Source organism: Rutidosis leptorrhynchoides, chromosome 6 (genome assembly GCF_046630445.1).
Source record: "Rutidosis leptorrhynchoides isolate AG116_Rl617_1_P2 chromosome 6, CSIRO_AGI_Rlap_v1, whole genome shotgun sequence".
Taxonomy (NCBI): domain Eukaryota; kingdom Viridiplantae; phylum Streptophyta; class Magnoliopsida; order Asterales; family Asteraceae; genus Rutidosis; species Rutidosis leptorrhynchoides.
Genome location: NC_092338.1, coordinates 334525521 through 334537449, shown reverse-complemented (window position 1 = coordinate 334537449; position 11929 = coordinate 334525521). Strand labels below are relative to the sequence as shown.

General features: G+C 33.4%; 1 non-coding gene across 1 annotated transcript; it reads right to left on the bottom strand.

Moving 5' to 3' along the window:
* Nucleotides 1-11502: 11502 nt before the first annotated feature.
* On the bottom strand, nt 11503-11609 carry LOC139856428 (small nucleolar RNA R71). Its single transcript, XR_011761909.1, has one exon. It is a non-coding gene; the product is annotated as a small nucleolar RNA R71 (small nucleolar RNA).
* Between the last annotated feature and the right edge of the window lie 320 nt (nt 11610-11929).

The window sequence follows — 11929 nt, the reverse complement described above, 5'->3', positions numbered from 1 at the left end:
TTATATTAACATTAACAAACTATCATTTAGTTAAACAAATATAAAGCCCATTAATAGCCCATAGTCTAATTTCCACAAGTGTCGTTCTTTTATCCAAACCCCAATTATGGTACAAAGCCCAATTACCCAATTTAAGTAATTAGTCCAACATCATGATTACTTCGTTTTAAATAAGCATAATAATAACTTAGCTACGAGACATTAATATAAAAAGGTTGAACATAACTTACAATGATTAAAAAATAGCGTAGCGTTACACGGACAGAATTTCGACTTACACCCTTACAACATTCGCTAACATACCCTTATTATTAGAATTATAATTATAATTAAAATTAAAATATAAATTATATATATATATATATATATATATATATATATCGTATATATGAGAGAAGATAGAAATAGATTTTATGGTGTAAGTAAAAACGGATCACGAAGTCGCTTTAAATAGAAGGTGGCCTGGAAAAGGTACTCATGCGAGTCGCATGAGTTTGGGCATTAGGCCATGCGACTCGCATGGCCGTGATTTCCAGCTCATGATCATTTGTTTTCTAGCTTGCCGACATAATAAATAAATAATATAAATATATAAATAATTTTAATAATTATTTATATATTATATTATATTTATATGCATAGTTGAGTAGATATTTTTGGTCCGTTACGTCGGGCGTTTCTTCTAGGCTCAGGTCCCGGTTCCGGATTTTCGGACGTCTTCGCGTATTATTTTAAATCGCGTACTTTGCGTCTTGTAACTTGTACTCTTGTCATTTTGAGACGTTCCTCATCAATATTTTTAACCTTTTTAGTTGTATCTTGTACTTTTTAGCTCTTTGGACCTTTTTGTCTTCAATTTGTCGAATCTGCCTTTTGTCTTCACTTTTTAATATTTAAATGAATATTGCTTGTAAATCGAACAATACCAACTAAAATCTTGTCTTTCTTGGGGAATAATGCTATAAAATATGTGTTCATTTTTGGCATTATCAATATTCCCACACTTAAGCGTTGCTTGTCCTCAAGCAATATAGTCTTGAAACACTTGAATCACTTCTTTATTCTTCACACTTTGTACATCAGTGACTTCAATACAGCGATATAAACAATGGTAGTAACGATGTGGTTAAAGGTGGGTGTGTCTTTTTATGGTTGCCTCGGGTTTAGGTCAACGACACTGGCAATCAAATAGCCGATTTACTTTCGGTTTCCAAAGCAAAGTGCACATTTGAAAGGCGGTTTACAGTCCCACATGACTATAAAAATTTAGATCCTTTAGGAAATTGGATCTTTATGAAAACATTTGATCTTTTGAAAATTCAAGCTAGATTTTACCCTAGACAAGTTTTCTGATTTGATCCATCATCGGTGTTGCAAAATATGTTTGTGGATCAATATTTTGGCTAAAACTTTTTAGGTTCGTGTAATCCACTGCTATCCCGGTATCGGAAAGCACACATCCAGTTTACTTGTTTCGTATATTACCTTTCAGTAAACTACCGTCCGGTTGTAAAGGAAAGCGATGAACAAGAAACTGTTAAGGCAATGTCCAGTGACATGCAGATGATTATGGTCTTTTTAACGTGTCGGATGCTAGAACTATCCTTGGTAGGAGCAATAGTAAAGATCATCCTTTAATTTTTCGGTCTGGCACAAGGTCCTGTCTCCGACCATGCTATGCAACCACCGTTCTTACGGTTGACACCCGATTTGGTTCAGGTGACCTAATGAATTCCAGGTGAATTCCTAGGATTTTACGTTCAATGGTAATGAACGCATTGAAAATGGATTTTCAGAAAACAAATTGGTTTGTAATTTTTTATCAAAATATTTTCTCGTTCAAGCTCGAGTTTAGATATCATTGAATTCCATGAGTTTGAATTCTCAATCTTTAAGGTCAATCTCAAGGATTGAGTAATATCAGTCTTAAAAGCTGATTTTTAATCTTTTAAGGAGATTATCCTTTCTGGGGATCTGATTCATTAGTCTTATCAAGCTAATTTGCACGGTGCCTCCCCATTGTACGAGATAAATCCTTCTCATGGTTAGGATAAATCTGACCACTTGGCGACCCTGTTTGATGCTGAGGTCCGTGGATTTCCAGCCGATTTTAGTGATGACTTTTCTAGATTTTTCGTCAACCTACAGCTGGTCTGGACGACAACTTCATGACCTAAATCAAGAAGCGCGTGTCTTTTTCGGAAGACTTTACTTCCTTTTAATGATGGAATTGATTCATCGTGTAGATCCATCTCTTCTTTTCTTTTATCGGGTAAAACAGTTTAGTTTAGTCCAAAGCAAAAGTATTTTCAGTTATTTGTTACAGATATATGTGACATATGTTTAAAATAACTTGGTAAATTTTCCCACACTTGGCTTTTATTTTCCTTTTTATCGTCCTCTATTCCATTTTAAATGAATTTTAACATTTTAGTTTGTTTCTCAATTTATGTCCTTTCTGAGGTAACAATAATTTCGGTTCAATGACCTAGTTTTAATCGTTCATAAATATGTATAAACATGATTTTGAATCCATTTTGTTAAAAATTTTGAAAAATTTACTAGAAGTGGGTAGTCAGTATATAAGACTAGGGCTGTTCCTTGTTATCGGAGAGCACTAGATTCTAACACAACTACTGCGTTACTAGCATTTTTAATGGTAACCAAGTGTTTAAATAAAAAAAATTTTAAAATCCGAAAGAATTTAACCCCTTCCCACACTTAAGATCTTGCAATGCCCTCATTTGCAAGAAATCAGAAATAATTTAAATTATTGAGGGTGATTAGCGCAGAAAAATGATTAAATTTTACCAAAGTTTCAAACATATTGTCGTTTGATTGTTTGAATGATAAATGCTGCACGTCATTTGTTCATTCCGTCTTGTTGTTATTTCACATATATTTTGCATCTTGTCGTCAAAATTACTTGCTTTTGCTGAACTTAATGCCAGTCTTTGAAAACGCGTTGTTTTATCCTGTTTTGTGCATAACATAAAATACATACAATACAAATATAATCATACATGCAATTTGAAATGGAACTTTGGCATCCCACTTTCAAATTATAAGAAAAATATTAGTACATAATAATAATAGAAATATCAAACATTACATAAATGTAATTAAAATGTTAAGTGTTTAAAATAATAAAAATATAAATTACCAACTTATCTCTACTGATCAGGAGGTGGGTTAGGAGGATAATTAGGATAGGGATCCCAATTCATGTTCGGATCAGGGTTCCATGGCTGTTGATAGGTGAACTGGTATGCTGCGTCATAATCATATATGTCATAGGGCGGTCTCATTTCTGGCTGGTGTGCAGGATAGAATGCGGGTCGGGTCGGATAATAAATCTCATTAGGCTGCAGCTGGCTTATGATTTGGCGCTGATGATAATCCCATCGGTGATGCTCTCGTTGCCGGGAATGCTCGTAATCATTCCGGCATTGCCACGCCTCGTACTGCATATGCCTATCATCGTTCGTCATGTATTCTTCCTCCATACGAATGCCTAAATCAAGAGCAGTCTCCCGAACAACTTCCATAATGTTGTTCGCCTCCTCCATTTCGTCATCCGAACCTCTTTCTACCTGTCGCTGAGGTCCCTCGTATCGATATACCCGATTACGTCTCATCAATAAAACCTTTGCACCCTGATAGACGTGTGAACTTATAGTTTCACCTTCGTCCTCTATTTCTACCATTGGACCCCCTCGGTTCTTGTCAACACCTAAATACTCTCCAATGAGAGTAATGAAAATACCACCACCTATAATACTCCCCGATTTCATCCCCCCAACTACATTAGATAGATAATAACCTACACAATAGGGAATGTTAACGAAACTCCTCGGGTCTCTAATACACTTAAGGTAGAATAAATCATTTAAAGTCAATTTCTCCTTATTTTTACCCCTTTGTGTAATTGTGTTTGCTAAGAATCGATGTATCACCCGGAGTTCAGCTCTATCAATATCTAAGTATGTATGTCCCCCACCAGCTTGAAACTCATTAAAATGGGACATACGCCTCCATACGGCGTTAACATTAAATTCCCTATCTACCCTTTCTCCTTGGGCAATCAGGCTATTACAGTCGGGGCTCAAAAGTTCAGCAGGGGTGTAAATCTGTAAGGCCCTGGCTAAATCTATCATGGACATTCTGTACATGCGTCCACCTAACAGAAATCTAATAAAGCTTCTATCATCTATCCTCCTAACATCGCTGTTTAACTTAATAGTACTAAGTAATTCTATACACCATTCCCTATATATGGTTCTACGAATGGAAAATAGGCGCATCCAATCGTTAAACTGAGAATTACCATACCTTTGCACCAATAATTCCCGAATCGGTTCGGTAAGGTCAACTGTTTCCAAAGGTACCCAGTCAATTGCCCTTGGCATTTCAACAACCTTAAAGTAGAGAATGTGCATGTTCTTTTGATAATCTGGATACTCTATCCAACATCGATCAAATCTCAGATTTGGGTGTAACTGATCTTCATTAATGTCTAAGCTCAGAATCATTTGATGTGGAGCGAATTGACGAAACTGATTCATGAATAATTGATCTTGATCGTGATATGGAATATGTTGATCCTCATGTTGTTCTTCTTCTTCTTGCACTTGTTGTTCTTGTTCATTAAACATTTCCGGTTCGGGCTCTGGTTGTCTGGACGATGATGCACCGTCCGTATCTGTATTTCTCTGCAAAACACATTAAACACAAAAATTGTGCATCCAAATATGCATTAGTGTTAGCAAAATAATAACTTGAAACAATTATGATGACATGTTCAATTCATAACACATTTTATACATATTTTCCTAAAAATAACAATTCTATACTTTTACATACGAAAATGTGTACAATGTTTTATCACATTTAAACTCTTAAACATGTCAACAATAATTATTATAACAATTAAACACTTGTTACATGGCATTCATATCAAACTAGTGCTCATTTTCATATTTTTGTCAATCCTACATTTTTTTCAAATAAGTACATATGAAAATATTCATCAAGTTTTTAAACATTCATCTTAAATAACATGCCAAACTAATCACTACTAGCAATTAAACAAGTTTAAAATGGCCTTTATATCAATTTAACCTAGTTTATGAATTTTTTAGACTTAAAAAGTCTACTTTAATTCTCAAAAACATGTTTAGGCTCAAAGTTTGGATCAATTAACTACCTAAACATGTTACACTACTTAATTTAGCAACAATTCATGACAAAAATCGGCCATAACCTGTTTATATCAAAAAGTCCCAAATTGCTCAAGAACACAAACCCTAGATTCTTAAAAATTTGAAGTTTTTAGCTTCAATTCATGTTAAATAGCTTCTATCTAGGATATACATGCATAATATAACATCAATTTAACACTAATTTCACTAAAAATTAACAAAAATTAAATTAGGTAAAATGGCTCAAGAACACACATAATTCGAATTTAAAGAGATTAGGGGTGAAATCTTTACCGTGTGCCTGAAGGGGTTGAGCCTACTGAACCTACGCATGATTATTGTGAAGTTTTGCAAGAAATTTCAAAAAAAATGACGGATTTTTGAGAGAGTTTGGGTGCAAGTTCGTGTATATGTGTGTGTATTGTGACAGAATCAGCGAAACTGAGAAGTTTTGTATGTGGCCAGTTTTTATCAGCCATGCGACTCGCATGGTATTTGCCCTTCCCCCATGCGAGTCGCATGGGGTTGAAATCCAGGTTTTTTTTTTTTTTTTTTTTTTTTTTTTTTTTTTGCATACTTTAAATCAAGAAGCTTAAAAATAATGATAATAAAAATTCTCTTCCCGCCCTCGGGTAAAGCAATTTCGACTCAACGGTCTAGTTTTCAACTCACGACGAATTTTAAAAATCATATTTTTAACTTAATGAGATAAAGTAAATTTTTTTTTTTTTCGATTTTAAAAGATTTTTAATTTTTTTTTTTAAATTTTTATATTTTTAAAATTAAACAAAAATATATATATTTATACAAAAACTAATTAAACTTAAAATATATAGATTTTTATATTATATATATTTATTTATATTATACTACGGAGTATTATTATTATTATATTGGTGTCCTTTAAACTCGAGCAGAAAGTCGCCTTTTATAGGCATTTGGCCAGGTTTTTGATCCCCATGCAAGTTGCATGAGGTTTAGTGTATTTGCCATGCAACTTGCATGGGCTTGTTTTTCAGCTCACATTTTGTCCTTTGCTACCGACATGAATTTTAAAATAAATAAATATAAAATATAAATAATTTATATAATTATTTATATATTATATTATATTCTCGTGCATAGTAGACTAGATATTTTTGGTCCGTTACGTCGGGCGTTTCTTCTAGGCTCAGGTCCCGGTTCCGGATTTTCGGACGTCTTCGCGTATTATTTTAAATCGCGTACTTTGCGTCTTGTAACTTGTACTCTTGTCATTTTGAGACGTTCCTCATCAATATTTTGAACCTTTTTAGTTGTATCTTGTACTTTTTAGCTCTTTGGACCTTTTTGTCTTCAATTTGTCGAATCTGCCTTTTGTCTTCACTTTTTAATATTTAAACGAATATTGCTTGTAAATCTAACAATACCAACTAAAATCTTGTCTTTCTTGGGGAATAATGCTATAAAATATGTGTTCATTTTTGGCAAAAATACTATTAAATAAGCATAATTCTTTTATTTCATATTTAATTTCCTTTAGTTTATATCAAAAATACTTGATGTCGAAGCGGGTGTATACGAAATAGTATTATTTTTAGTGCGAAAATACTATTAAATATGCTACAATTTTACACAAGTTATTTATTTATTTATCGAGTGGATATACTTAAACCTTGCTACAACACTTATAGGCAGTGTACCTAATCGTACAGTAGTGTAGTTTTTAGTAAGTCCGGTTCGTTCCACAGGGAAATCTTTAAACAAAGCTCAACGCTATATTAGTTTACTTTTATAAAAATACAAATATATATATATGTAATATTATTATTATAAAGGGGGGTTTTTACCGTTTAATGACCGGTTTGTCGATTTTAAGACTTTAGTCGCAGTTAAAACCTAATGTAAAATATAAAATAAATACAAGACTTAAATTAAAGCGTAAAGTAAATAACGATAATGAAATTGCGAATAATAAAAGTGCGATAAAATAAAATTGCGATAATTAAAAAGTACGATAATTAAAAGTGCGATAAATTAACAATAAAAATGCGATAATTAGAAGTGCAATTAAATATAAAATAAAGGAAATTAAATATGAAATAAAAGAATTATGCTTATTTAAACTTCCGTAATCATGATGTTTGACGTGTTGATTTTAGTTTTATGCCCATGGGTTAATTGTCCTTTGTCCTGGATTATTTAATATGTCCGTCTGGTTTTTGTCCATAACAGTCCATCAGTCATAAATATAAAGTGCGAGTGTCCTCGTCAAATTATTATTATACCCGAAGTTAAATATTCCAACTAATTGGGGATTCGAATTGTAACAAGGTTTTAATACTTTGTTTAATGAATACACCAGGTTATCGACTGCGTGTAAACCAAGGTTTTACTACTTTGTTTACAATTACACCAATTACCCTTGAATGTAATTTCACCCCTGTTTTAATTATTCTAGTGGCAATTAATCCATTCCCGTGTCCGGTTAAATGAACGATTATTCGTACATATAAATACCCCGCCCATCGTGTCCGATCGAGTGTATATGCTAATTTATAAGGACGCCCAATTGTAAATTTTTATATTAACATTAACAAACTATCATTTAGTTAAACAAATATAAAGCCCATTAATAGCCCATAGTCTAATTTCCACAAGTGTCGTTCTTTTATCCAAACCCCAATTATGGTACAAAGCCCAATTACCCAATTTAAGTAATTAGTCCAACATCATGATTACTTCGTTTTAAATAAGCATAATAATAACTTAGCTATGAGACATTAATATAAAAAGGTTGAACATAACTTACAATGATTAAAAAATAGCGTAGCGTTACACGGACAGAATTTCGACTTACACCCTTACAACATTCGCTAACATACCCTTATTATTAGAATTATAATTATAATTAAAATTAAAATATAAATTATATATATATATATATATCGTATATATGAGAGAAGAGAGAAATAGATTTTATGGTGTAAGTAAAAACGGATCACGAAGTCGCTTTAAATAGAAGGTGGCCTGGAAAAGGTACTCATGCGAGTCGCATGAGTTTGGGCATTAGGCCATGCGACTCGCATGGCCGTGATTTCCAACTCAGGATCATTTGTTTTCTAGCTTGCCGACATAATAAATAAATAATATAAATATATAAATAATTTTAATAATTATTTATATATTATATTATATTTATATGCATAGTTGAGTAGATATTTTTGGTCCGTTACGTCGGGCGTTTCTTCTAGGCTCAGGTCCCGGTTTCGGATTTTCGGACGTCTTCGCGTATTATTTTAAATCGCGTACTTTGCGTCTTGTAACTTGTACTCTTGTCATTTTGAGACGTTCCTCATCAATATTTTGAACCTTTTTAGTTGTATCTTGTACTTTTTAGCTCTTTGGACCTTTTTGTCTTCAATTTGTCGAATCTGCCTTTTGTCTTCACTTTTTAATATTTAAACGAATATTGCTTGTAAATCGAACAATACCAACTAAAATCTTGTCTTTCTTGGGGAATAATGCTATAAAATATGTGTTCATTTTTGGAACATATATTATTTTAAGTATAAGGAACAGGAGAATGTTCTTTAGGAGAAGGTAATGAACCAATTGATGAAGCTGAAATGTTAGCTACACTTATAGCTAATGGATATGAACCAACAACAGAAGAAATTCAAATGCTAAAAGAAGAAGACAGATATCGATATAAATCATCGATAGAAGAACCTCCATAATTAGAGTTAAAGCCACTTCCAACCCATTTGGAATACGCTTATTTACATGGTGAATCTGAATTACCTGTAATAATATCGTCTTCTCTCACAAATGATGAGAAATCACAACTCATTTCTGTGTTAAAAGCTCATAAACCAGCCATTGCATGGAAGATTCATGATATTAAAGGAATAAGACCTTCGTATTGCACACATAAAATCTTTATGGAAGAAGGTCATAAAACGTATGTGCAACGCCAACGAAGACTAAATCCTAATATACAAGATGTAGTTAAGAAAGAGATTATTAAACTGCTAGATGCAGGTTTGATATATCCAATTTCTGATAGTCCATGGGTAAGCCCAGTTCAATGCGTGCCTAAGAAGGGTGGCATGACTGTCATTACAAATGAGAAAAATGAGCTTATTCCTACTAGGACTGTAACAGGATGGCGTGTATGTATTGATTATAGAAAATTAAATGACGCCACCAGAAAAGATCACTTTCCCTTACCTTTTATTGATCAAATGTTGGAAAGATTAGCCGGAAATAGTTACTATTGTTTTCTAGATGGATTTTCCGGATATTTTCAAATTCCAATAGCACCCGAAGATCAAGAGAAAACCACATTCACGTGCCCTTATGGTACTTTTGCTTACAAAAGAATGCCATTTGGACTTTGCAACGCCCCTGCAACCTTTCAAAGGTGCATGATGGCGATTTTTCACAACATGATAGAAGAATTAATAGACGTTTTCATTACGATAAATAGAATGTATTTTAGTATTACTGTGGTTTCGTAAATTTTTTTTTTGTTTTGCGATACCTCTGTTTTACCTCCTTTCATTCAAGAACTAGGATTTAGATGGTAATTAAAAAAAAAAAACTTTTTTATCATAAGGTTTCATTGTCATCAAGTGGTCCAACATGTTAGGTATTGGCCACCCTTGTCCAAGAGATTGGAATCCAATCTTCTTCTTTTTTTTTTCCTGGCCTACTGTTAGCCCCGTGATACTAGTATTGTTTTTGAGTGAATTTTTTTTTTTTTTATCAATCATTCAGATTCTATTTGATTCCTCTCCTTTAAATCGAATTATGTTTGTTGAGTATTATATTGGGGTTAACAGATAAAATGACAGCTAATATGACTAAATTTTCATTTGTTTTCTAGTTAAAATACTCGACACAATATTCGTTTAGTACAAAATTAAAAAAAAAAAAAAAAGCGAATATGACCATAATTATTTAGACTATAGTCGCAACTTCTAGTATTTGCCATAATTATTTTTACTTTTAGATTTCTAGGCTTTGCCGTAAAATCCCTTGAGTACTTTTTCTTTAGATTAAAATTTAGGTGCCTTAAAATTTTGCGACGCCATTTTTCGTGCTATTTTCTTATTTTTTTTTTTCGACGCCTTTTACCTATGTATCAATTACAATTCTAATTAGTAATCTCTATTTGTAGTTTTAATTTTAAGATAGTGATAGTTATAAGGTTGGATTAACCGCGTGTTTACAAACCACTCTTCGTCTTTTTCATTTTTCGACACTTTTCGACGCTCAATCTTTTTCTCTCTTATTTCTCGCCATTCTAGTTTTTAGGACTTAGAATTTTTTCTACTTCTTCTCTAAATTTCTTAAAATTACGAAAATTTATTTTAAGTGGTTAAATTGATAGACATCAAAATTTTCTGGTTCGTAGTAATAGTTGGATTTGTACGTGGACCGGGTTATTGGAGCCAAACAGTACTCAATTATATTGAGACCAAACGAATCCTGCCCCTCTGCTGCATCTTTTGGCTATTCGAAACGTGGGCAAAATCAGAAAAGTCTATTAATTGGATAACTTATTATAATTTTTCTTTCCTTTTTAAAAACTAATAGGATATTCAGTGAATGCACCGAGCAAGACGTTCGCCGCCGGTCATACGTTCACCACCTGTAACTCGATCAAGACATCGTTTAACGAATATCGCCGCCGTTGATTTTTCTTTAGAATCGTCATCAAGTCGACCAAATCCTCAAACTCAAATTTCCGATAATCCAGTTTTTGAAACAAACCTCACAATTGAGAATCCGGAGAATATTCAGGAACGGTTTGTAGATCCCGAACCATTAAACTTTCCTCCGGAACCACCAATCATTCAAACAGAGATTGTTGAGAAAAGAAACCATTAAATTAGAAACCTCTAGTGATTCAGATACAACACTTCCAATCATGGAAAATCTAGAACCTCTAAGTATGGAAGACCGAATGAGAGCTACACGCACGGGCCAAGGTCATGCCATTATTAAACCAGAAGTTAATGCTCCAGATTATGAAATCAAAGGACAAATTCTACACATGGTGACTAATCAATGCCAATTCAGTGGTGCGCCGAATGAAGACCCAAACGAACATCTTCGTACGTTTAATAGAATTTGTACACTATTCAAAATCCGAGAAGTGGAAGATGAGCAGATCTATCTCATGTTGTTTCCCTGGACCTTAAAGGGAGAAGCCAAAGATTGGTTAGAATCGTTACCTGAAGGGGCGATTGACACATGGGATGTTTTAGTTGAAAAATTTCTTAAACAATTCTTTCCGGCATCCAAAGCCGTAAGACTTCAAGGAGAAATTGTTACGTTCGCGCAAAAGCCAAATGAAACATTATATGAGGCATGGACAAGATTCGGAAGGATGTTGAGAGGATGTCCTCAACACGGTTTAGACACTTATCAAATAGTACAAATATTCTACCAAGGTGTCAACGTTGCTACACGAAAGGACATCGACATAACAGCTGGTGGTTCCATTATGAAGAAAACCGCAACTGAAGCTTACAAAATTATTGATAACACAGCCTCCCACTCGCATGAGTGGCACCAAGAAAAAGATATTTTTCGTTCATCTAAAGTGGCTAGAGCCGATTCTAGCCATGACTTTGATTCCGTTTCAGCAAAAATAGATGCTTTCTAAAGACGAATGGAAAAGATGAATAAAGATATTCACGCAATACGAATCAGTTGTGAGCTATGCGGTGGACCAC